Source organism: Bubalus kerabau, chromosome 14, assembly GCF_029407905.1.
Source record: "Bubalus kerabau isolate K-KA32 ecotype Philippines breed swamp buffalo chromosome 14, PCC_UOA_SB_1v2, whole genome shotgun sequence".
Lineage (NCBI taxonomy): Eukaryota > Metazoa > Chordata > Mammalia > Artiodactyla > Bovidae > Bubalus > Bubalus kerabau.
In genome coordinates this window covers 71,380,043-71,406,364 of record NC_073637.1, presented here as the reverse complement: position 1 = coordinate 71,406,364, position 26,322 = coordinate 71,380,043, and the positions used below count along the sequence as shown (strand labels likewise).

The following is a 26,322-nucleotide window of genomic DNA, read 5'->3' as shown; positions in this document are numbered from 1 at the left end:
AGACAGATTTGCATCTGCATGAAGGAGGGACTGAATGGTAAATACACCCACTGATATAGACACAAAGAAAAGGTGTCTGACATGAGGACACCTTAGAAGGTGAGAAGAGGAGAGACATAGTATACGGTGGGTCCCAGGTGCTCTGCAAACATTACTTCGTTTACTCTTCATAAGAATCCTAGATCATAGATAGCTTTCCATCATTTTATAGAGATGGGGGTTCACAGGTAAAGCAAGAACCCTGATGTCACACAACAGTCAGTTGCCTGCAACCAACTCTGCAGGCACCTTCCGGCTCTCAGAGCGTTCCAAGGCTCGGATCTTGTGTCCACGGCAGAGGTGGACGCTGGCTGAGATCCCTTTTCTCACCAAATCCAGGGCAGCCCCAGAGCCCTTCCACAGACAGCTAGCCACTCCAGACCTGCGGGGTAGGCATGCAAGCCCTGCCTGTGGGCCCTCCCAGCACCATTCCAGCTGCCGTCCTATGGGTCATTGTGGGCTCTTCCTGCCAACTCAGGTTGATCTCGGCCTGCAGTGGCTTGAAGCAGGATTTAGATTCCCAGCTGGAGAGTGAAGTCAGGCCACGGCAGAGACAGCACGGAATCCTAGCCACTAGACCAGCGGCCAGTGGCAAGGCCCTGGCCCATCAGTTGTGTAGAAATGAATTTCGATGGAGAGATGGAAAGGAGTGAAACAAGCAATGTATTAGGAAGAGAAAAGGGGACATGCGAATAGACACATGGGCGGGCTCAGAGGGAGAGTCGTGCTCCTGCGGTAATTTGAATCACATACAGGGCATTTATTCTGGGTTTCCTTTGGCCAGTCACCTTGCTTTGCCTGGTTCTGAGTCCATATTTGGTTCATCTCCAGATCCTCCTGTGTGTGTGTGTGCATCTCTTAGCCAAGATGAATCTAGTGAGGAGGCCTGTGGATAGGTAGGTTGACATCACTTACTATGGGGTGACATCACCTCCCTTTTTTGACTTCCAAGGAGCCTTGCTGTGCACTTGTAGTCAAGGAGGTTTCCTTGACTTCGAGAATGAGGAATATGTAGTCTTTTATCTCTTATCTGGGCAGGGCTCAGCTATCTCCTGCTCCTGATTTTTTGGAGTATCTGTCCACAGAGGGGAACTCCAGCTGCTTAGCCTGGGGCTCATCTATCTCCTGCCTGAAGGTGTGTCTTAGGCCCCACCCCCCCTGCAGAATGCGCATGCTGGACTCAGGTAGGCAGCACCTGGTGCGGGACAGGCTTCCTGGGGAGGTGTATCACTGATGTGAGGCAGTTTTCCATCAGTGATGCACACTTTAGAGTCAATCATTGCTCTCTCCTCTGTTAAATGTTAGTACTTCTGAGACAGGTGACTCCACACTTCACTGCAAATTTATTTTCGGGATCATCTTTTTCTTTGTCCAGAAGGATGGGCTAGACTTTTCCAGTGGTCTGGGGATATTGGCTAAAATCCAAAGCCTAGAATAATAGACCCTCCCCCCTTGCCTCCTGCTCCCTACTCCCCACTTCTACAAAACACACACATTTTAAAAAGAGATGCTAGACCATTCGTGAAGAATTTGCTAAGAAGTATCCAAGCTGGTTTGGCAACTTCTGGTCTTGGGACATCACCCACCTCCAGCCTAGATCTAAGAAAATCTAAAGATTGCTCAGAGATCTGAGGATTTCTTTAATGAGAAAAACATGCCACCTCAGGTGGCTTTATTAAACTATTTCTTGAATATGGCATTCACTTCCAGAATTTGTTGGGCCGTGGCTGGAATGTTTCCTTGGGGTCCAAGGTGACCTGACTGATACCCTGGGAGATACCTAGACTCATGGGTCTTGAAAGCTTCCCACCCAAGATTTTCACCTGCTCAGGAAGGGACACCCCAGTAAAAAACATGCCCTGTGGGCTGAACTTTGAAGCAGGAGCTAAGGGATGTTTGTAGAAAGTTAGCTGGAGGGGGCATCACCCACGTCTCCTGGGTCAGAGAATAGGGCAGTGCTGGGGATCCCCAGCAAGGGGTCTTTAAGAACCCACCAATGGCCCCCTTGAACAGTAGGGGAAAAGCCTGCCTGTAGACGATTGGCAAAGATATGCCCTAATTTCCAGAACCTGTGGTTATATTGCCTTAATTACAAAAAGGACTTTGCAGATGTGATTAAGTTAAGGATCTTGAAATGGGAAAATTATCCTGATTAGCCAGGCAGGCCCGATACAGTCACAAGAGTCATTTTAAGAGAAGGATGAGGACAGAAGTCAGAGAGAAGATGGTGCTGGCTTGGAAGATGGTGGAGAGGGCCACATACCAAGAAATGCAGGTAGGTCCTAAAAGCTGAGAGAGGCCAGGAGAGGGATTCTCCCTTGGAGCCTCCAGAAGGAAGGCAGTCCATTTCAGACTTCAAATCTCAAGAACTGTGAGAGAATCAATGTCTGTTACTTTAAGCCTCTAAGTTGGTAGCAGTTTGTTAGGGCAGCGATGGGGAACAAATTCACCTTCTATGACTTGGAGGCATTCGGCAGCCAGCGTATCTCTGCCAGAGGAAACACAGGCTGCCCAAATATGGCAGGCCACATTCTTATGCCAAGAAGTTATGCATTGTTTATTTGACAGTCAAGTTTAACTGGGCGTCCTGTTTTTTTATTTGCTAATTCTGGCCAGAGAGGAGTGGAAAATCCATTAGCTAAAAGGACACTTGCCCCCTCTCTTCTCATCTCTCCACACCTGCAGATGCAAAGCAGGTGGTGAATATGGAGGGAGTAGAAAGTGAGGCGGAAGAGCCACTGACCCTCCCCAGGGTGGGTGTCTGCATCAGGTGTGGGGCCAAAGGAGAAGAGGGAATGAGCCTTGAGCTGGCTGAGGTGAAGGTTTTCACTTAGATTGGCCTGGAATATTTAATGTCTGAAAATCAGAATCATTGGTTAATATCTGAAAGTGACCAGAGCATTTGGGGACCTTCCCAAGATATTGTCCCAGGATGGGAAGAGAAAACCAAGAGCAAGAAGGTTTGAAAGGCAAGGGGGAGAAAAAAGGAAAGGTGACGTCCAATTACACAATCAGTCCAGGCAGTAAACCAGCGCCCTCTTTTACCCAACCATCACGCTCTCTGCCCAGCTGCTATCACCTCTCTTGGGAAACATGACACCCGCATCTTAGCCTGCCATCATTTTACTAAATTGCTTTTTTTCTGGGCCAGGAAGGATGCCCTGGCACCACAGTGAGGGGAGAGGGTGAGGAAAAGGGCAGAAATTCCAGAGGGGACCTCAGGAATTAGGAGGAAACTGAACAACTTTTCATGGCCTGGCCATCTCTTGGGACTGCGCCTGAGCCGCTTTGGGGAACCAGTCCCAAACTCCACCACCAAAAAGGAAAATACGGTGAGACTGAAAGGTGTGTGGCTGGAGTTTTCCGGACAGGCCCTGTGAAAATCCCCCGAAGCAGGCCGCTTACCCGAATTCCACGTGATGACTGTGTTGTCTGCAGGGAACGGCTTAGAACATTCTCTCCACCTGGGTTTTCTTGACCTAAGCAGATGGGATGGCTTCTGTCTGACTCACCCTAAGCCTGACCTACTTGTGAAATGCTTTCTGTACAAAAAGCTGGAGGTAAGTGCAGAGGATTATACATTTATGATCCCTGTGTAGACAGGATTGTCTAACCCCCTCATTTCAGCTGCTCCCTGCCCTACCCGTGGTCGGTGAAGGCTGACTGCATGTTGGCGAGTGTCTAATGGTCTAACCTGTTGGCTCCAGCAGTGCTTGCCAGGGAGGTGGGGGTGGGAGATGTGGCCTGGGGGAGGGCTTGCAAAGTGCAGGAGCAGCAGGCTGGGGGAGGCTGTGAGCACCCAGAGATCCTTGTCTAATGCTGCCTTTGCTTGAGGTACCCCCGGAACCTCGTCAGGATGAAGGGCTGCAGGTGTGGTATCAGCTCAGCGGGAGCCAGTGTGATATAGTGGAAGGAGCTGGGGCTTTCCACTGAGATCTGGGTTTTTTTCCTGCCATTTTATTTACTGTGTGGTGGTGGCTTTTTGCACGCTGGTGGCTCAGATGGTAAAGTGTCTGCCTACAATGTGGGAGACCCGGGTTCAATCCCTGGGTTGGGAAGATCTCTTGAATAAGGAAATGGCAACCCACTCCAGTACTCCTGCCTGGAAAATTCCATGGACAGAGGAGCCTGGTAGACTACACTCTCCATGGGGTCGCAGAGTTGGACACGACTAAGCAACTTCACTTCTAGAACCTCTTGCCTCATTTACCAAATGGCTATATGATCTGCCCTTTACGGCTCTCAGACCTCATACAAGAGTAAAAGAAACGTTACCTGTGTGAGGTTATTACATACTGTGACATGCTCCACACAAAATGTTTGAAAGTGCTGGGAGAGGCTGACATGAGGTTTCTGGAAATTTGCTTTTCCCATGGGTAGAAGTAGGGAGGGCAGCTGTTTATGTCAAGTGACAGGTGATGCTAACGTGGTTTGGGTGAGCTGAGCCCACCACAGGCCCGCCCTCCAGTCTGCCCAGACTCTCCCACCTGACTGCCCACAGGGCTTGGGCAGGGAGCCCAGTGGGCCTGGCCCGGCTCCCTCCGGGTGGGAAGAACGGCGGCCGTTACCAACACTGCGGATTTGCTGGTGCCCGAGAAGGTCTCCATCTCCCCTCTGAGCCCTGCCAAGCAGGAGGCAGCGCTCCGGGGCTCGGTAGCCCCTTGCTGGACTCTGCCATGGGCTTTCCTGCCGGAAGCTGCTCTGCAGACGCAAGTTCCCGACACATAGGAACTGCGAGATTTTTCCCTTGGGAGAAAGCGGTGCCCACAGGGCCCGGTGCAGAGGGTGCTGCTGCTCTGTGGGGCACCTGCGGGTTTCTCCGGGTGCAGAGCAAGGGCATTCTCAGGGAAACCAGGGAGGCCCTTCACCAGGCAGCTGTCTTCGGTGATCCCCGTGGTTCTGGAATCTAGACGCTAATGATTATCACAGGAACTGCCTCACAGCCTCGGCAATCACTGGCTTGTTAATCCATGCAGGACTTGGCGCTGAGTTGTCTCTATTTCCCCTCAGTGGTCCGTCTTTCTGCCCGAGCACAAGTGGACGTTGTGGGCACGTCGCCTGGTGGCACCTCGCAGCCCTCTCTGTTTGCAGAGTGCCATTCTGCCGATTTGGGGGAGCTGTGCTTTGTCTTAAGTCAAAGAGATCTGGGTTTGAACTCCTTGTTCTACTAATTACTGGCACCATGATTTGAGTAAGTTGATTAAACTGAGACATACTCACCTTGTCCATAAATGGGAAGAAGAGCAGACTCACCTCAGGAGGTTGTAGGGAGGCCTAAGTGAAGAATCCACTGGAAGCACGTGGCATGAGCCTGGCCATGCCGAACTCACCAAAAGCAGTACCTATTGTTTTCTTAAAGTGAAGGTAAAGTCGCTCATTTGTGTCCCACTCTTTGCGACCCCATGGACTGTAGCCTACCAGGCTCCTCCATCCAGGGGATTCTCCAGGCAAGAATACTGGAGTGGGTTGCCCTTTCCTTTTGATTCAACCATTAAATTCATTAATGTAATATAAAAATAATGGTTCAGATTTGTGTGACACTTTCACCTTTCTTATGCCTAGCACAGAGCAAGCACTGAATATTAGCTATTATAGTTAATAATAATATTGAGAGCAGCAGCCCTTACACAGCTGTGAAGGGGGATATTATCTCCCAAGCCCTTGATTGGGCCTCTTAATCCAGGGCCCTTGGACCCCTTGATGGTCTGTGGGTGGAATTCATGGGGTTTGTGACCTTGGATAGGAAAAAAAATTAGACCGTTTATTCTTACTAACCTCTAACTGAAATGAAGAATCTCCTTCAATGATGAATCTAGGCAACAAGACACACTAGTAGTAACAACACCTGTGATTTGGACACCAGCAGCGTCCACATAAAATACTGGCTGTGCTTGATACTACAAAACGAGATGGCAAACCTGCTGCTGGAACTTGATATTTAACGTGTTAATAAAGAAGCACATATTTTGATATTTACATTCAGTGTAAGTGGGTTTTTAAAAAAACTACTTTATATTTTATTTTATGCTGTTAAGAACATTATCCTGGATAAAGTCAACAGGCTTCACCAGACTGGCTGCTGAAGGCGTCCAGGGTATGAAAATGTTAAGAATTTACAGAGTGCAGAGGCAGTCCCCAAGACCACCCTCACTTCTGATGCCAACTGCAAGAGGTGGGGTCCCCAAGACCACCCTCAGTTTTTTTTGTTTTTCAAGTGAAGTATAGTTAATTTATAACGTTCAGGTGCATAGCAAAGTGATTCAGTTACACATATATACGTGTATTCATTTTCCTATTCCTTTATGTTATGCAAAATATTAATATAGTTCTCTGCACTATACAATAGGCCCTTGTGGTTTATTTTATATAGTAGTGTGTATCTGTTAATCCCAAATTCCAAATTTATCTCTTCCCCCACTTTCCCTTTGGTAACCATACGTCTGTGTTCTAGGTCTGGGCTTCCCAGGTGGCTTGGTGGTAAAGAATCCAGCTGCTAATATAGGAGGCAGCTGCCATGCAGGAGATGCGTGTTTGATCCCTAGGTTGAGAAGATCCCTTGGAGAAGGAAATGTCCAGTATTCTTGCCAGGATAATCCCATGGACACAGAAGCCTGGAAGGCTACGGTCCATGAGGTCGCAAAGAGTCAGACAGCTGAGCCGACTAGGCACTCACGCCCGAGTTTATTTCTGTCTTGTAAACAAGTGGATTTGTATAATTTAGATTCCACATGTAAGTGACATCATATGATATTTGCCTTTCTCTGTCTGACTTACTTCACTGAGTGTGATAATCTCTGTGGTCCATCATTGTTGCTGAGACCACCTTCAATTTTGATAAATTACTAGAAGAACTTACCAAATTTAACTGAGTTGTTATAGCTATGGCTTATTACCAATACTCATCCAAGGGAGGGAACACCTGTGGCAGAAATTTCCAAGAGGGGAACTCCCAGCTGTCCCCTCCCCGTGGAGGCCTGGGCAGCACTGACTTCTGGCAATGATGTGTGACAATGCACCTGGGATATTGCCAACCAGGGAAGCCCGCCTGAGCCTTGTTCTCCAGAATTTTCATTTAGGCTCAGTTAGGTAGCCAGACTGGACCACCTGCTTGGCTGACCTTTCATCTCCAGCCCTCTGGAGTTAGAGTATCTCCATGTGGCCCAGTTCAGTTCAGTTCACTTCAGCCGCTCAGTTGTGTCCGATTCTTTGCGACCCCATGAATTGCAGCACGCCAGGCCTCCCTGTTCATCACCAACTCCCGGAGTTCACTCAAACTCATGTCCATTCTGTCAGTGATGCCATCCAGCCATCTCATCCTCTGCCGTCCCCTTCTCCTCCTGCCCCCAATCCCTCCCAGCATCAGAGTCTTTTCCAATGAGTCAACTCTTGGCATGAGGTGGCCAAAGTACTGGAGTTTCAGCTTTAGCATCATTCCTTCCAAAGAAATCCCAGGGCTGATCTCCCTCAGAATGGACTGGTTGGATCTCCTTGAAGTCCAAGGGACTCTCAAGAGTCTTCTCCAGCACCACAGTTCAAAAAGCATCAATTCTTCGGCGCTCAGCCTTCTTCACAGTCCAACTTTCACATCCATACATGACCACTGGAAAAACCATTGCCTTGACTAGACGGACTTTTGTTGGCAAAGTAATGTCTCTGCTTTTGAATATGCTATCTAGGTTGGTCATAACTTTCCTTCCAAGGAGTAAGTGTCTTTTAATTTCATGGCTGCAGTCACCATCTGCCGTGATTTTGGAGCTCAAAAAAATAAAGTCTGACACTGTTTCCACTGTTTCCCCGTCTATTTGCCATGAAGTGATGGGACCAGATGCCATGATCTTCGTTTTCTGAATGTTGAGCTTTAAGCCAACTTTTTCACTCTCCACTTTCACTTTCATCAAGAGGCTTTTGAGTTCCTCTTCTTTCTGCCATAAGGGTGGTGTCATCTGCATATCTGAGGTTACATGTGGCCCAAGTCCCCACCATAAATCACGGTATTAGACTATCCAGTGTGGTCCAAGGCCCCAGGGAAGTGCTTATCAGTCAGGATAGTTAAAGAATTTTAGTGATACCTTGCAGGAGCTGAGGACACAGGTCAGACTTGCCTTTGCTGAAGGTTCTACTCTGGAAACAGCCTTGGGGCAGCCATCTTGGAGGCAAATGAGTGTGGGGGTGGGGTGGGAATCAGCCAATACACACAGTTGTAGCTACTGAAACCTGGTTTAGAGGAAGAGTTTTGTTTTTTTGCACCCAACAAAGACAATGTAGAGTTCATTGTTTCCAGAGGCAACTGAATAATGACAATGATTAAAAACATCATTTAGACTTGGCTCCACATCTACCACTTTCAAAAGTGTATTTGCAAATGTTGAACGTGTTAATTCTCAAAAGAGGTGGAAAGAAGGATTACTGTTAAACCCCAGAAGTGGGGGGCTCTGGTGGTGGGGCAGACTGTAGACCGTCCTGGCCTCCTCCCTGCCCTGGACGGCCCCCATGCTTCCTTCCAGGCTGTTCAGACAGAGTGGATCCTGTGGCCAAGATGATCAGCAGGTATTTTGCAGAATCAGGTTACCCGGTCATGCTTGGGTGGTGCTAGGAGCTTAGCCAGCTTTGGAGATGGGGTTCACAGGCCAGGGGATTACATGAGGTCACCAGCTGCGGATGTGACCAGCTTACATGTGGGAAAGCCTGGAGTCTTCTGGGCCCAGTGTGTTTTGACTCATCTAAAGTGAGCCCGGAGTCATGACCTTATCCTCAGGTTTGGTGTAAATTACACGCTGCCAGTCTCTACGTTAAAACTGAAAAGCCACTCTTTCAGGACCTTATTGCTGGGTTAGGTCATTTCTACAGGCCTGTGAGGGCTGAGGCCCCACCCTCTCTGCTGGAACCTGTGATCCCTGAAGGGCAGAGGTGCAGGGGCCAACCAGAGCTGGCCTGCAGGCGGGCACAGAAGGCATTCTGGGGTGTGGCTTGGATCCAGAGACCTTTGTTTCCCTGAAGAGCACATTTGTGGTCAAAGTCTACTTGCATATAATTTGTGCAGTAGGTGCAACTATTTTATGGCGGTCTATGTGGTTTTTTAAAAGCTGCCTTTACAAAGGATCTGTTCAAATGACCATTCTCTCCTTCTCCTCCTCTGTGATGCCGGCATCAATTATTTGGAACAAGCCCTTTAAGATAGTCATCTCCACACCTTTGGGCCCTCATCACACAGCTGGACTGCAGCTCCATGGGGCAAGGCCTGCTCTGTCCCGTGCATCTCAGCACCAACAGCAGTGCCTGGCATAGCGTGGGCACGTGGCAGATGCTTCTCCAATGAATAAGAGGAATGAATTCTATGAGGTCACTCATTGTGTTTATTTCCTGTGGCTCCTGTAAAAGTTGCCAGACACTAGGTGGCTTAAAACAACAGAAACAACAGAAATTTGTTCTCTTACAGTTCTGGTGGCCGTTAAGGGCACAGTCAGTATCACTGGGCTGAATTTGTTGCAGGGAGGAAGACAATTCTGACTCTATGTTGGAAAAAGCAACGACTTGCTTTTTGTTTCTTTTGTTGTTGTAATCATACTTAATATGGCTCAGAGGACGCTGCCCCTCTACTTGACTGTAAACTAAAGAACTTTTGTTCACCTCACAGGGAGATAATCTGTCACTGCCCACCTGTTGTTCAGTTGCTCAGTCGTATCCGACCCTTTTCAACCCCATGGACTGCAGCACGCCAGGCCTCCCTGTCCATCACCAACTCCTGGAGTTTACTCAAACTCATGTCCATTGAGTTCATTGGTGATGCCATCCAACCATCTCATCCTCTGTCGTCCCCTTCTCCTCCCACCTTTGGTCTTTCCCAGCATCAGGGTCTTTTCAAATGAGTCAGCTCTTCACATCAGGTGGCCAAAGGATTGGAGTTTCAGCTTTAGCATCAGTCCTTCCAAAGAATATTCAGGATTGATTTCCTTTAGGACTGACTGGTTTGATCTCCTTGCAGTCCAGGGGACTCTCAAGAGTCTTCCAACATCACAGTTCAAAAGCATCAATTCTTGGGCACTCAGCTTTCTTTATGGTCCAACTCTCACATCCCTATATGGCTACTGGAAAAACCATAGCCTTGACTAGACAGAACTTTGTTGGCAAAGTAATGTCTCTGCTTTTTAATATGCTGTCTAGGTTGGTCATAGCTTTTCTTCCAAGGAGCAAGAGTCTTTTAATTTCATGGCTGCAGTCACCATCTGCAGTGATTTTGGAGCCAAAGAAAATACGAGCCCACCTATGAATGGCTACAAAAAAAGAAGAGAGTAACACACCCCTTTCCAAAGGCTGGCTCTTTCTGAAGATGTTTTGCAAGACTGAAGACCCTCTTTACTTCCTCACTGCCTCTCCCTCTCTAGTCTGCCTTTTGACTTGAATTCCTCATTCTTCCCTCTCTTTGGCTCTATAAAAGAACCTGGTGTCCAGATTCCAACAAGATGGTAACTTTGAGGCACTAGCCTGCCACCTTCTTGGTCAGCTGGTTTTCTGAATGAAGTCATTTTCCTGGCCTCAACACCCATATGTTGGATTCATTGGCCTGTTGTGCAGCGAGCAGAGCGAGCTTGGACTTGGTAACAAAACCAAGGTGTCAGCAGAGATAAGATGCTCCCGGAGGTCTAGGGGAGAATCTGTTCCTGTTTCTTCTGGCCTCTGCAGACTTCTTGGGTTGTGGCTGCATCAGTCCAATGCCCTGTGGTCCCATCGCCTTGTCTTCTGTGTGCGTCAAGTCTCCCTCTTATAAGGACTCATTGATTGCATGTGGGGCCCACCAGGACAACCAGTGTAATCGCCCCACCTCAAGACCCTTAATGACGCCTACAAAATTCTCCTGCCTCCTTTTTTCTCTGTATAAGGTAGCACTCACAAGTTCTAGGTGTAGGAAGTGGAAATCTTCTGGGGGCTATGGTTCAGCCTGCCATGCTCACAAGGGGATAGAAACCCACCCAAGGCTGGGCAGGCCCTCACTGAGTAGTGTGGTTGGGGTGTGGGGAAGGTTGCATATGTCCCTGAACACTATGAATTCATGGAACCTGTCACAGAGGTCTCTGGCTCATGGGGGGGCCCTCATGCCCACATTTGGGGACTATATTACTATGAACAGGTGAGAACCAGGTGTAACCACCACCTGTCACCCTCAGAGTCTGTGCTTTCAGCAGACCCACACTCGCCTCCCCAGAGCAGTTTCTTGACCTGAGTTTCGGGTGGCATGACAGGTTCAGGAAAGGCATCCCTTCCCCAGGAGGACCCTGGTCCTGGGGTGTCTCTGTGGGGAATTCTATCTCCTTCTGATTGAGAAGATCAGTCATCCCTCCCTTGCACGCCCACAGCCTGGTGAGTGAGGGGTGGGGGAAGCGGCAGACAAGGGTGCAGTGATAACTTGGAAAGGTCAGATGCCAGATAAAGAAAGGTCAGATAAGGAAGAAACCACGCCAAGGTGTCAGGCTCAAACTTGCGGCAAGTTTTGCTTTTTCTGATCCCCAGGACCTGCAGATTCTGCTGCTACCCTGTCCCCAAAGAGATGGTGAAAAAGAAAGGCTGTAAGAAAACAGTGCTGAAGAATTGATACTTTTGAACTGTGGTGTTGGAGAAGACTCTTGAGAGTCCCTTGGACTGCAAGGAGATCCAACCAGTCCATCCTAAAGGAAATCAGTCCTTAATATTCATTGGAAGGACTGATGTTGAGGCTGAAACTCCAATACTTTGGCCACCTGATGCGAAGAATTGACTCATGGAAAAGACACTGATGCTGGGAAAGATTGAAGGCAGGAGGAGAAGGGGACGACAGAGGATGAGATGGTTGGATGGCATCACTGACTCGATGGACATGAGTTTGAGTAAGCTCAGGGAGTTGGTGAAGGACAGGGAAGCCTGGCGTGCTGCAGTCCATGGGGTTCAACAAAGAGTCAGACACGACTGAGTGACTGAACTGAGCTGAAGATAATAGACAGGGGCTGGTTGTCTGGATTTAGCGGGTTTATCCATGCTCACTCGCCTTCCAGTTGCCTTCCTACTGGATGTCCTGCCCCTCAATGCTTCTGAATAGTGTTTCAACCTATGGCTTAGGGACCTGTGTCATTGAAGTCTTTTATTCTCTACTCTGTGGATTTTCTGTAAATGTTCACTGGTCTTACTGTTGCTATCACTGGACTTCCCATGCTGAGTCCCCAGAGAAAAGTGAGACTCAAGCAGAGCGTGATTCCAGGATGGCTCTGCCCAGGTCTGTCCTAGCATCCAGCTGGGGAGGAGCTGGGTGAGGGGTGGGGTGGGCACAAGGCACATCTTCCTCCCAGCAGGCAAGTGTCCTCCTAGACGGGCTGTCCTCCCAGACGGAGCGTTGCCTCTGATGCTGCTGCTACTGCTGCTAAGTTGCTTCTGTTGTGTCCGACTCTGTGCGACCCCATAGACTGTAGCCCACCAGCCTCCCCCGTCCCTGGGATCCTCCAGGCAAGAACACTGGGGTGAGTTGCCATTTCCTTCTCCAATGCATGAAAGTGAAAAGTGAAAGTGAAGCCACTCAGTCGTGTCCGACTCCTAGCAACCCCATGGACTGCAGCCTGCCAGGCTCCTCTGTCCATGGGATTTGCTAGGCAAGAGTACTGGAGTGGGGTGCCATTGTCTTCTCCGTGCCTCTGATGAGTCCCAGCAAAGTCTCCCTCCATTTGTGCGTAGTTCCCTTTGACCTGATTCAGCCCCAGAAGACACTGAGAGCTGTTGTAGGGTGCCTGGCCAAGTCTTGAGTGGAGAATCAGGTGGCCTTAGGTGGCCTTTTGCCCTGGATCACTGAGTTTTCACAGACAGGACAGCATCCCTGGGCCTCCCTCTGCTGTTCTAAAGTGGGATGGGGTGAAAGAGGCTGAAAAATAAGGATCTTTCTAGTGCTGCTCCCCAGGCCTCTGTGGCGTTAGAACTGGCTTGAGGACCCAGGCTGGGTCTGGAAGCCCAGGTTTATTCTTTCTGTATCTGTAGCCCTCTTAAAAGAGCATGTGGCACACAGCTCTGCATCTGTCTGAACTGTGTCCCCGTGTTTTATTTATTCCAGGACCAGCGAAGGACCGGCTTAGGCCATGCAAAGAGTGGGGACCAGGTTCCTAGGTGCACTCAAGTATGGGGGCCACAGTGGAGCTGAGGAAGGGGGTGAGGTTGGAAGGGTGTCTGCATCTTCCCCTTCTGCTCTGTTCTCGCTGGGGGGGGGGGGTTGGGGGGGGCGGGCGGCGGGTGTGGGAGAAATCTCACCTCCTTTTGCTGAGGAGAAGAGCCTCAATGGATATGCCAGGAGGTGGCTGCTCTAACAAAATACACGAAACAGGTGATTTAAACAATAGAAATGCAGTTCTCACAGTTCTGGAGTCCAGGTTGCCTGCATGGTCAGGTTCTGGTGAGGGCTCTCTTCTTGGTGGAAACAAAAAGAAGTGTTGCTCATCATCCCATTATACAAAGGGTTAAATTACAGCACACTGCAGTCACTCAGGACAGTGCGCCCGGAGGGGAACTCAGGATGGAAAAAAACAGGGTTGAGGTGCTCTGTGCTTTGGATCAACAGGCCCCTAGATAGATAAGATGCATTTCTAAGGAAGAATTTCAAAGGCCATGGATTCTTGAGTCTTCCCATACTAGAAAGGCACTAAAATCATTAACTTCACATATGTGTTCTTTGTGATTAGCAGTCACAAAGATGTATGCTTGACTACCTGTCTTTCCTAGTCCCCAAATTCATTTATATACTGGCTCCTTTTTTACCAAGATGTATGCTTGACTACCTGTGTTTCCTAGTCCCAAAATTCACTTATATACTGGCTCCTCTCCTACCTCTTGGGAGTAGTTCCTCAGAGCTATCTGAGAGGCTGATTCCTGGGCTACAGTGCTCAGTGTGTGTGTGCTCAGTCGCTCAGTCATGTCCGACTTTTTGCAACTGCATGGAGTGTAGCCCGCCAGGCTCCTCTGTCCATGGGGATTACTCAGGCAAGAATATCAGAGTGGGTTGCCATGCCCCTCTCCATGGGATCTTTCCAACCCAGGGACCAAACCCAGGTCTCGCACATTGCAGCCACCAGGGAAGCCCATAGTGCTCAGTAAGATCCCTGAAAACACCTAACTCACGGCTTTTATGTTTTTTTTTTTTCCTTTCAGTGGACACTGGTTTGCAGACTGTCTCCTTGCTGTGTCTTCACATGGTGGAGAGAGATCCTCTCTGGTGTCTCTATAAGGGCACTAATCCCATTCATGAAGGCTTCACTCTCATGAGCTCATCTCAACCTAGTCACCTCTCAAAGGGCCATCTCCAAAGGCATTGCCTTGTGGATATCGCGTTGGGGATCAGGTGTCCACGTGTGAATTTTGAGGGGACACAAACAGCACTGTTCCCGAGGGGCAGTGGGGCAGCATCTCTCCTGCTGCCTGCGGGGCCAGGCGTCTCCTGGCAAGTGTGGGTGTGGACATGAGGGTGGGTACAAAGAGGGCTTCCACTCCCAGCCTCTTCCCTGGGAATAAGCTTGTCTGTGCAGAATGGCAGCCAGTGTACATGTGACATCTGGGTCAATTCATCCTTGTCTCTCCGTTCTCCCCAAACAACCTGAGCTCCTCCTGGGTGCCACATCCACAGCAGAGAGAGGAGGAGGTGAGTCCATCCTGGAGCCTGCCCTCTAGGGACTCTTCCTGGCAGGGAAGACCCTCAGGTGAGCCTGGTGTGGGAGATCCAGCAAGAGAAGCCAGTAGAAGGTTTAGACTTGAGGTGTTCCTTACCACTGCTAGGACTTCCCTGATGGCTCAGAGGGTAAAGCCTCTGTCTGCAATGCAGGGGTCCCGGGTTCGATCCCTGGGCTGGGAAGATCCCCTGGAGAAGGAAATGGCAACCCACTCCAGTACTCTTGCCTGGAAAATCCCATGGACGGAGGAGCCTGGTAGGCTACAGTCCATCGGGTCACAAAGAGTCGGACAAAACTGAGTGACTTCACTCTACCACTGCTAGGCCTTGCCACGTGCTAATCCCTCTGCCCAAACCTCATTCTCCCCGTTAAAGGTCTTGGGCGCTCCTACTTATCTTTCAGGTGCCCATGGAATTCTTCCCTGAGGCCTTCCCGTTCATGCTTCTAATTCCTGTTGACATCTCTTCGCTTTGTTTCCTTTTCCTCTTCTTCCCACAGGGCGGAGGCTGTGTCTGTCTCATTTCACCCCAGTGCCTGGCACAGTAAGCTGGCAGCCCATGCTTATTGGATCACTGAAAGAAACTGTTACACAGAGGAGGCACTGGTTAACTTTATCAGGCCTGAATCAGGGAGGGCTTTCTGGAGGAGGTGATGACTGAAGGAAGAACAGAAGATTGCTGGGTGTTCTAGGCAGTGGGGACAGAAAGTGCAAAGGCCCAGAGTGGTGGCATCAGATGGAAGGATGGTGTTGTTGGGATGCAGAAGAAAGAGCAGCCAGGGCAGGATGTGCCCTTGGAAGGCCAGCAGGTGTGTTCAGAAGCTGGGGGTGGGGATTGGAAGGGGCACAATGGCATTGCTCTGTAGGCAGTGCTAAGTGGGTTGAGGGCCGCCAGGCTGGAGCAAGGAGGCCAGTCAGGAGACTACTGTGATGCGCCAGGAAAGAAACATGAGTCCTGAACCCAGGCAGCAGCTGTGAGGATGGGGAAGGGGAATGGATCTGTGGTTTCAGGCTGGAGACCTGGGGTTTGAGGATTAATCCAATGTGGCGGAAGGAGCAGTGGAGAGTGGAAGGTGATGCAACCAACTTGAACCTTAGACCCAAGAAGAGCAACTTTGAGGAAGTTGGGGTGAGAAGGTCTAGATCAGTTCTGTTTTAGACACAGTGAGTTTGAGGATCCTTGTGTAACATTCGGTTTTATATTTGAGTCCAGAGCTCAAGGGAGGGTTCAGAGCAGGAGGTTAGATTTGGACTCCTGGAGAGAGAGAGAGAGAGAGAGAGAGAGAGAGAGAGAGAGAGATATGTGTGTGTGTGTGTGTATGGAAATTTAAACAGTAGGGATGAATGAGACTGCTAGGGAGAGGCTGTGGAGTAGGACCAGAAGAATCTGGGCATAAAACCCTCAGGGAAGTAGAAACTCAAGATACCTTCAGAGGAAGAGGATCCAGGAGAGGACACTAAGAAAGGTCTGTCCCTCTGTCCTCCTTGACATAAGTATGTGGGCCCTTCCATTCTGGAGAGTGGATCTGGACAGGGGAAGCCAGTGGTGGTAACTCTAATTCCCCTTGTCAGTGATTGGTTTAGGAACAGACATGTGACCCATCCTGACCAATGAAACATGAGAGGACGAGTTCTAAAGGGTTTCTGGGCAAGGTTTCCTATTCTAAAGACAGAGGCAAGGAGGAGGTTGTTTGAGCTCTGGATGTTGTCCAGTCTGTATGGATACCAGGAACAATTTGCAACTATCTTGTGATCTCAAGGAAACCCAGCCCAAGGAGCAAGTCCACATGCCAAAGCTGGTGGAGAGGAGAAAAGGCAAGAACTGGAATCTCTGGTGACACTGGTGATCTACTCTGACAGCCACCTCTGGAATCCACTCTTCCACCGAGCCTTCTCCTACGTGACGTAATGAATTGTATTTGTTTTAGCCAGCTTGGATTAGGTTTTCTGTTACTTTCTATTAGAGTAACCAAGGGAGGAAAATATTTCAGCTGAGTCATACTCCTCAGAAATTCGTTATTAAAAAAAAAAAAAAAGAATACTGTCTTTTGGCTTTGACAGTCTGGTGGTCACAGGGCTAATTCAGTAGACAGATGGGCAGAGGCTGACCAGAGGGTAAAAAGTAAGCGGCAGGTGTGGAAGTAAAGACTATTAGCGTGGACAACCCCTTTTAGAAGCTTGGTTGAGAAAGGATGGTGGAGAAACACCCTGTCAGAAGACCTGGATTTCTAGTAAGTCAGGGACAGGCTATGCTGCGATCACAAACAAACATCAAGCCTCAGCGGCTCAACACACACAAGTTCTGTATTTTGTTTCTGTTCTTTCACGTGCCGTGTGAAGTCCTCTGGGGATCAGCCAGCTGTCCAGCAGTGCCTCGGGGGTCTGTGTTGTTTCACCATTATGCTTATACTGTCTTGGCATGAGAACTCTGTGGGAACCGCGGCAGGTGAAGGGAGGGCTGAGGGGATGTTCGGGGGCACTTTCTCTGCTTTATCCTGCTAATGACATTTGTCACTTTTGTTCTCAGTCCACTGGACAGAAGTGGTCACATGGCCGGTCTAGCTACAGGGGAGCTGGGGAATTGGGGGATATACATGGATATGTGGTGAGCATCAACTGTATGTGCTGGATTTCAACTTTCTGAGCTTTACTTTTTCCTCGGTGAATAAATGATCACCCAACTCACACAGAATTGTGAAAATCAAACAAGTTATGGAGGAACTTTTTTTTTTCTGTTGTCCTCCACAATTCTCTTTTGTCCTGGTTTTTCCATGCCTATGTCAGCTGGGTGTTAAAAATAAATCCCACCTACTGAATACCTACTACAGAACATAGTAATAGCTAGAATTTATTTATTTTTAAGTTAACTTTTGTTGGAGTATAGTTGCTTTACAATATTATGTTAGTTTCTGCTGTACAGCAAAGTGAATCAGCTACGGATGCACATGTATCCCCTCTTGTTTTGGATTTCCTTCCCATGTAGGTCACCACAGAGCATTCTAGAGTTTATTGAGTGCTTACCATGAATTCCAGACACTGTCCATACATCTGCTGCTGCTAAGTCGCTTCAGTCGTGTCTGACTCTGTGCGACCCCATGGACTGCAGCCTACCAGGCTCCCCCATCCCTGGGATTCTCCAGGCAAGAACACTGGAGTGGGTCGCCATGTCCTTCTCCAATGCATGAAAGTGAAAAGTGAAAGTGAAGTCGCTCAATCATGTCCGACTCTTAGCGACCCCATGGACTTCAGCCCACCAGGTTCCTCCATCCATGGGATTTTCCAGGCAAGAGTGCTGGAGTGGGGTGCCATTGCCATCAGCAGAGTGCTAAACACACCATTTCCTCCATTTTGAAGGGAACTCAGGCCTATCACGGTGCCTGGCAAACAGAAGACATTCAGTACATGTTTGGATCAATGAAGCAACTTGTTCAAGTCACAGCTCTAGCAAGGGGCAAGATGACACTCCAGGCCAGGACTCTCAGCCCAGTGCTGCTTCTTCTATGTCACCATCTCCATCTCCAGTCACTCAAGTGAGGCTGATTCTCCAAGGGGGCTGGAGTGGGGGTGGGAGGAGCGTGTGGATTTATGGATGGGGAAGTGTTAGATCTTCCTGCATCCAGAGTTCTTGCATTGCCAGGTATGTTCAAATAAATAATGCCCCCCCCCCCAATATATGTAGGTCTTCATCCTCACAACTTGTGAATGTCACCTTCCTTATATTCACCTTTGAATGTCACTTCCCAGGTGGCACCAGTGGTAAAGAATCCACCTGTCAATGCAGGAGATGCAGGTTCCATCCCTGGGTTGGGAAGATCCCCTGGAGAAGGAAATGGCAACCTACTCCAGTATTCTTGCTGGGAAAGTCCCATAGGCAGAGGAGCCTGGTGGGCTACAGTCCATGGGGTCGCAAAGAGTTGGACATGACTGAGCACACACAGACACACACTGTCATAATCCAGATTCGATTAAGTTAAATTTAGCCCAGATGTGGTTAAGGATCTCAAGGCAGGAAGATTATCTTGGACTATCCAGGTGGGCTCCAAACACAATCACATGCATCCTTTGAAGAGGGAGGCAGAGGGAGATTTGACACACAGAGAAGAGGAGGCGATGTGACTGCGGAGGTGAGAGATTGGATTGGTGCCGCCCCAAGCCCGTGATTGCCACTGGAAGCTGGAAGAGGCAAGGAATGGATTCTTTCCTTCCTTAGAGTCCCTGGAGGGAGAGCCACTCTCCCCATTCCTTGATTTCAGCCCAAGGATACTGAGTTCAGAATTCTGGTTTCCAGAACCACGAGAGAATAAATTTCTATTGTTTGAAGAGACCCAGTTTATGGCGACTTAATACGGCAGCCACAGGAAACTGATACACCTGCTTTGGGGGATGGCTCAGAAACACCTCAGGGTCTGCAGTCCTCTGACCTCTGCCGTCTGGGGGACCAAGAAGGGGTTCCTGTGGCCCCTGTGCCTGAAGCAGAAACAGAGGAGGCCGAGCTGCACCAGTGTTGGTTGGAAAGTTATTTTGATGTGGGCCGTTTTTAATGTATTTATTGAATTTGTTACAATATGGCTTCTGTATTATATTTTGGTGTTTTGGCTGTGAGGCAAGTGGGATCTTAGTTCCCCGACCAAGGGTTGAACCTGTACCCCCTACACTGGAAGGCAAAGTCTTAACCACTGGACTGCCAGGGTAGTTCCTGAAAGAGGTTCCAGGAATCAGACATTGAAAGGCATACGTCCAGGAATCCTCACTGGGCACCTGCTATGTGGCAGACCAGCTGGGACCACAGATCTAACACGACTTGGAATTGGGTCTGGGTTGCCCTGAGACCAGGCTGTGGGCTGAGCTGCTGGGGTGCAGGAAACCCCAGGCCCATCCTACTGACCCTGCTCCGGGGTCAGGTGTGGGGGCAGGAAGGGCCTGGAACCTGAAATCTGAATCTGAAAGCAGATGTCAGGAGTTTTCATCCCAAGGAGGGTGTTTGGCTCAGGTTTTTTGGGAAGTGGAGACAAGGGAGGTGGAGGAACGTGGCCTGGAGTCTTGCCTGACCTGGAAGGAAGTGCACACGGTCAAGCGTGGAGGTGCCAAGCCCCAGGAGGCCTGGTGGGCTCACAGCCGAGGTGTGGGATGTGGGCGCTGGACAACCACAGGCAGGGGCTGCCGGCCTGGAGTGCACCCGCCGCCTCTCCAGGGACAGATGGGGTTCCCTGGAGCTGTGGTCTGTGGTCACTTTTGTGCCTGCTCCGTCTGTGGGGCGGGAGGGCTGTCCCTGGAGACGGAGGGGCCTCTGGGCCTCTCTACCACTGCCGGGCCTTGACCCTGGGCCTGCGGGTTTCTGGACCTTGGCTGTCACACGACACTCCAAGCTGGGGCGGGGAACGTGCGTGACCTCTTTTCAGAGGCCATCCATGGGCCACGCTGGACCACCAGGCTCCCCCTGCCCGGCACACAGAGTCAGACAAGAGGGCAGCCGTGATGGGGTCCTTGGGTTTCTGGGGAGAAACACACCTTGGGAAGAGGGGGGTTCAGTTCAGTTCAGTTGCTCAGTCGTGTCCGACTCTTTTGTGACCCCATGAATCGCAGCACACCAGGCCTCCCTGTCCATCACCAACTCCCAGAGTTCACTCAGACTCATGTCCATTGAGTTGGTGATGCCATCCAGCCATCTCATCCTCTGTCGTCCCCTTCTCCTCCTGCCCCCAATCCCTCCCAGCGTCAGAGTCTTTTCCAATGAGTCAACTCTTTGCATGAGGTGGCCAAAGTACTGGAGTTTCAGCTTCAGCGTCAGTCCTTCCAATGAACACCCAGGGCTGATCTTCAAAATGGACTGGTTGGATCTCCTTGCAGTCCAAGGGACTCTCAAGAGTCTTCTCCAGCACCACAGTTCAAAAGCATCAATTCTTTGGCACTCAGCTTTTTTCACAGTCCAACTCTCACATCCATACATATGGAAAAACCATAGCCTTGACTGGACGGACCTTTGTTGGCAAAATAATGTCTCTGCTTTTCAATATGCTATCTAGGTTGGTCATAACTTTTCTTGGTGGGTCTTAGCAAATCAGGAAGAGACAACAGGGAGGAGGTTAGCCAGGAAGCGGGGCTGGAGTACTGGTCAGCGCCCAGCAACTGGAACCTTCCAGCACGTTCCTGAAAGAGTGAGCCCTCTTGGGGAGAAGTCTTGTTCTGTTCAGCTGCTGAGGGAAGCGCTCCAAGAGTGAGCCATGGTGTGGCTCTAGGCCCTCTTTTCTCCTGTCTCAGCCTCTTTTGTGATGCCCATCTCCTCTCCCCTCTCCTCCCATCCTTTCTTGTCCCCGTGCGTGGCTCCTTGACCCTTCCTCTCTCTCTGTCGCCTCTGTGTCCGCATTGATGCCACCTGTCCGCTCCCCCCCACACCCACCCCACACACTGAGTCTGGCTTTATTTGGGTCACCTTGGCTAAGAGGCTCAGCCAGGACTTCACAGGAAGCACCTGTGCTCCGACACGGCCCGAGCATATATTTTTTTTTCTGTTTTCTCATTTTGTACTTCCTCATTCACCCTTTCCTTTCTACAGATTCGCTCACAGTGTCATCTGAGACTTTCTGGTCCCCTCAGATATCTCCATCTATTTTTATCAGCAAACACCCAAACTTCTTCCTGGGGCCTCCCCACCCCCATGCAGCCTGCAGAGAAGGCTCGGCTCCCTGGGGCCCCTGGGTGGGTCAGGAGGCTGCTGGGGGGTGGGCAGCGGGCAGAGAGGTCCGGCTCCTCACCCGGACTCCCGAGAGGCCCCTCAGACAGGAGGGAGTGGCCATCTCCCCTCAGCTCATAGCCCCCGAGGCTGCTCCCTCCTGAGGCCCAGAAACCCTTCTGGAGGCAGCAGAAGTCCCCACGTGGAGTCTGCAGAGTTGCCTGTTAGCACATGATTTAGAGTTGGGCGGCCAGAGGGGCAGTTGGGGTCCTGCTTCTATGCCTAGTGACCCCTGGCAGGTTACGTAATCCCCTCAGTGCTTTTAGTCTGGAAATCAGGCTTTCTGTGTTGCTCGGCCTGCTGCACAAAGGGTCCTGTGCTGTGAGCTCCCTCTGAGGGTGACGGCCAGAGGCAAGGCGGTGCTGATGACAGCGCCCGCCATGGCCGGTGTGGCAGGCCCTGTCCTGGGCGCCTCCGTGTGTGAGCTCGCTCAGTCCTGCAGCAACCTGGGAAGGAGGTGCTGCTACCGTCTCTGTTTCACAGGTGAGGAAAAATGGAGGCGCAGAGAGGTTAGGCTACCTGTCCAAGGTTGCACAGCTGGTAAGTGGCTGATTTGGGATTCACATTCAGCAGTCTGGCCCCCCAGACCTCATACCCTCACGACTGTTTTCTTGATGGCCTGGAAACCCTCTCCCCTTCCTACACTGCCATGGTCCGGGAGGACAGTGTTGGTGCCTCTCTCACTCGGTACCACATCCGGTGCCCGGCAGGAGGGGCCTGGTTTGCAGAAGTGGTTGTCCAGGTCTGTGGCACACGGGGCCAGGCCCACCTCAGTCTTCCGAGGGCGGCGCGGTCACTGGACGGAAGGGAGGGGCTCCTCCAGGGCTGCGGTGACCATGTGTGTTTTTGCAGTGCGGTCTCTTCAGGCTTTGTTACCACAATATGTTTATTTTTGGAGAATTACTATTCCCAGCTTGGCACCGCAGACCTCTTATTTGTCAGCCGAGTTCTTTCTGGTTTCTTCTGAAGTGCGTTGTGTGCCAACTCCACCGCTGCTATCTTTGTTTCTTTTCTAAAATCAGCACCCGAGTGGGCAGCTCTTTGTATTCACTCGCTTCTTCAACAAACACAGCTTCTGTGTAAGGACACTGTGCTGATTGCTCTGGGGACATCAAAGATGAAGTCGATGTGACCTTTGCCCTCCAGAATCTTCCAGTCCACAAGTGACAAATAACATGCATGGAGGTGGCCGTAATGGCACATGGATGATGCTGTATGAGTGTTCCCACCAAAGTCATGGCAGGACTTCAGAGAGCTCTCAGGGAGGCCTTTCTAGAGGAGATGGTGGATAAATCAGCTATAGCACAGAGATCCCAAAACAGTAGTCTGTCTCAGGTCCATCTTCAGATACAATTTTGTTTCCCTGTCCCATAGCAGTGCAGATGCAGGTGGTACTAGGCTGGTGGGATGGCTCAACCTTGCAGGGTCATTCAGGGACCCGTTGTGCTCTATCCCATTTCATTTCTTTGCTCCACCATCATCTACTGTCTTTAGCTGCAGGGTTGATGCTTGGTCATGGCTGCATTGATTTCCCTCCTCGTGGCAAGGGCAGAGAGACGGTGGAGGAATGCAGAGATGCTTTGAGACACAGATCCAGAGTGGCTCACCTATCCTGTTGGCCAGAACTTGGCCATTGGCCTCATCTACTTACAAAGGAGGCTGGGAAATGTAGTCTATAGCCAAGTGGCCAAGTATCCAGCCTAAAGTTCAATGTGGAAGAAAGGGATAACAGGGGGATTGTTATCTCTATTTCAATGACTTGGGCCTGGGCATATGGACAGGGTATTGTTGGGATGGAAAAGAGGGGGAGGGCATTCCAGGTGGAGAAAATGGCAGAGGTGTGGGAAGGTGCGTGGTGGATCTGGAGAGAGGAGAGTGCCTCCCTGGGGTGTAGGATTTCTGTAGAGGGGGCTGTGACCCACGTTTGCAGAGAGATGGAGCAGGCTTCATCTCTTTAACAGGCTGCTCAGCCTTCACGTAGACTGTGATCCTTGTCACCTGCTATCCAAAAACAAATCTTTAATCAACCACACAGGATGTGCGCATCATCGGCCTTACTCAGGAAATTTAATCTTGAACCGATAGTGATCTAGATTGTATCACAACCTTGGCTCCCCTGGGGTATGCTGCTTTCAACAGTGATTCTTGCGTCAAATGCTGGCCACCATTTGATACAAGTTCTGTAGAGGACTCTGTTAGCCCAGCCGCCTGGCAAAAGGCCTTCACTGTGCTGGAGCTTGTGTTAAGCCCTTGGAAGAAATGGCCACATGAAGAACACTTAGGTATATTTCAATAAAACATTAAGGCTGTTGCTTATTATATTGTTCATTGAATAATATGGTACTTTATATAAGAATCAAACAATTACATGTCAATTACATATCAGTAAAGCTGGGGGAAAAGCTTTAAAGATTTTGGATGCATTTATAGAGATGCTATGTGTGTGTCACAGACCCTGTTGAGGATTTTTCATTAAGCTCTCACATTGGTTTTTGGATTCAGAATACACATTTTGTAATAGTTATGTTACTGCTTTAGCTCATACCTTGTTTATCTTTTTGTCTTTTCCAAAACGACCATGTTGTCTTTCAGAATTTTCACAATTTCTGTTGGATTTTTGTGTGATTTACTAAACAAAGGAATTTTCTCATGCATAGGAATTTCCTTCTGCAATATGGAGTGCTAAAAACAAACAAACAAAAAAAAACATGAATAAAAAAGAGTCAACCAGATATATCTCTTATTATCAACCTGCTCTGTCCTTGCCATTCAACAAATGTTGATTGAGGCACTATTGGCAGGCACTGTGGAAGGTGCTGGAAATACAGAGAGAAGAGACACAGACCCAGACATCAAGGAGCTCACAGTCTGGGCAGGGCGTTGGGGCGTGGAGTGTGGGGTGGGTAGGAAAGTAACAGGCGTTTATGATGTAAGTGCACAAGAGACATAGGGCAAGATGCTATGGGGGCCGGAAGGGGGAAGACTGAAGGAAGCTTTCTGAAGGACCTGCATCTTGAAGGTTGAGAAAGGGTTAATCATGTGAGGAAGGAATAGAAGAATTTCCTGTTCCCAGGAAAGTGAGCAGAATGTACAAAGGCATGGAGAAATGAGAGGGGCTGGGCCCACATGGTTGGGGAACTCCAGCAGCTGCACAGGGCTCTGGTTTAGGGGCCGTGGGAACGCGGCTGGAGGGTAGTTGGTCACACGGTGGACCTCGTGGCCACCCTGGGGAGGGTGGTATTTGGCTTAAAAGACCTGTGCAGCCCCGGCACGTGATTAGATATGCATTTAAAACATATGAGCCTTGGCACTTCCCTGGCGGTCCAGTGGTTCGCACTCCAGTTCCACAGCAGGGGGCATGCATGGCTTTGATTCGTGGTGGGGAGCTAAGATTCCACATGCTTTGCAACACAGCCAAAAAAATTAAAAAAAAAATAAGCCTTGTGAACATACACTGCACAGGGAAGGGACCAAAAAGGGAAGCAGTTTCATTGTTTCAGATGAGAAATGATGTGACTTTATGTGAGGACACGGTGGACACAGAGGTGGAGAGAGATTCGAGGCACATGAAGGGGAAGGACCCAGGACACTTGCTGGCTGACTCGGGGATAAAGGAGAGACGCCTGTTAGGTGTCCGGTTGGCTGGCTACTCACGCAGTTGAGGACCCAGGACGAGGAGCAGGTGAGGTATTGGGGCAGGCAGAGTCTGACCATGGAAACGCTGAGATATGAGTCAGTGGGCCAGATGTGCAGGAGGAGGAGAGATTTAGGCGTTACCAACGTGCAGGCGCTGGTTAAAGACAGGAGTGTGTACAAAACTGGTGAGCCTGCAATGATGCAGCTGTGTGCTGTCAGCTACTTTCACTCAGTTTAAAAAAATAATAGAAACGTTGATGGAAGCCCTCCTGTGGGCCTGGAACCTTCACACTTACTCATTCAGCCCATCTGGCCTGTGAAGGAGGAGATGACACCTGGTCTGACTGGAGAAAGGAGTTAAGTGGCTCAGCTGGTAAAGAATCCACCTGCCATGTGGGAGACTTGGGTTTGATCCCTAGGTTGGGACGATCCCCTGGAAGGGAACGGCTACCCACTCCAGTATTCTGGCCTGGAGAATCCCATGGACTGGGTCGCAAAGAGTCAGACACGACTGAGCGACTTTCTTTCGTTCACTCAGGTATCGTTATCAGCCTGGTTTTACAGTGAGGTTCAGGGGAGTGAAATGAGGTCAGCCTGCAAGCAGGGCGGTAGAGGGGGATTTGGAGCAGGTCTTCAGTGGCCTGATCTTCACCGCAACTGCCTTTCATGACGTGGGTGACCTTTGAGCCGGAGATGCTTAGATGGGGTGAAGCAGGATGGTCACGGGGGTGGCATGAGTCAGGGCATGAGGGCAACTGCCCACGGCTCGACCACACTCATATACTGGGTTCTGCATCTGGTACCTGGGAGAATCAGCTGGATCTGAGCTGCAGAGAAGGCGGTGGTGCCTCTTCTCGGTCCTCCGCATCCCGCTGGGATGGGCACATGTGTCCTAGGGAGAGGAGAGGCTCAGCAGCATCAGGTTTTGAAAGGTGAGCAAAGGGACGTGGGAGGTGGGGACAAGAAGAGGTGGTACTTCCTTACTGACATTGATTAGTACAAGTCTGGGGGAGGGGCTGACCCTGGCAACCACCAGTAAAGGGGTCTCACACACTGGGTTTTGGCAGATGGAATTGTTAAGAAGCTTGAGATGAGGTCATCTTAGATTCAGGATGGGTTCAGTTCAGTTCAGTTGGTCAGTCATGTCTGACCCTTTGTGACCCCATGAACTGCAGCACACCAGGCCTCGCTGTCCATCACCAACTCCCAGAGCTTGCTCAAACTCATGTCCATTGAGTCGGTGATGCCATCCA

General features: G+C 50.0%; 4 long non-coding RNA genes across 9 annotated transcripts; 3 read left to right on the top strand and 1 right to left on the bottom strand.

The window, feature by feature from the left end:
• The first annotated feature begins 2,197 nt into the window (after nt 1-2,197).
• LOC129627326 (uncharacterized) lies at nt 2,198-7,054 on the top strand. Of its 5 annotated transcripts, none has more exons than XR_008702561.1 (4): nt 2,198-2,314; nt 3,478-3,599; nt 6,075-6,211; nt 6,491-7,054. It is a non-coding gene; the product is annotated as an uncharacterized LOC129627326 (long non-coding RNA). The 5 variants fall into 5 exon arrangements; XR_008702560.1 differs by lacking the exon at nt 6,075-6,211 and adding an exon at nt 5,050-5,230; XR_008702559.1 differs by lacking the exons at nt 6,075-6,211; nt 6,491-7,054 and adding exons at nt 5,050-5,230; nt 5,856-5,999.
• Nucleotides 7,055-12,373: 5,319 nt separating this feature from the next.
• LOC129627327 (uncharacterized) lies at nt 12,374-16,793 on the top strand. The gene is made up of 3 exons (XR_008702562.1): nt 12,374-12,521; nt 13,103-13,197; nt 16,464-16,793. It is a non-coding gene; the product is annotated as an uncharacterized LOC129627327 (long non-coding RNA).
• Nucleotides 16,794-17,993: 1,200 nt separating this feature from the next.
• LOC129627325 (uncharacterized) lies at nt 17,994-19,027 on the top strand. The gene is made up of 2 exons (XR_008702556.1): nt 17,994-18,340; nt 18,736-19,027. It is a non-coding gene; the product is annotated as an uncharacterized LOC129627325 (long non-coding RNA).
• A 3,451-nt stretch (nt 19,028-22,478) lies between these two features.
• Nucleotides 22,479-25,769, bottom strand: LOC129627323 (uncharacterized). Of its 2 annotated transcripts, none has more exons than XR_008702553.1 (3): nt 25,088-25,769; nt 23,979-24,115; nt 22,479-23,434 (listed from the first exon to the last, which is right to left on the bottom strand). It is a non-coding gene; the product is annotated as an uncharacterized LOC129627323 (long non-coding RNA). The 2 variants fall into 2 exon arrangements; XR_008702555.1 differs by having other exon boundaries at nt 22,479-23,431.
• Between the last annotated feature and the right edge of the window lie 553 nt (nt 25,770-26,322).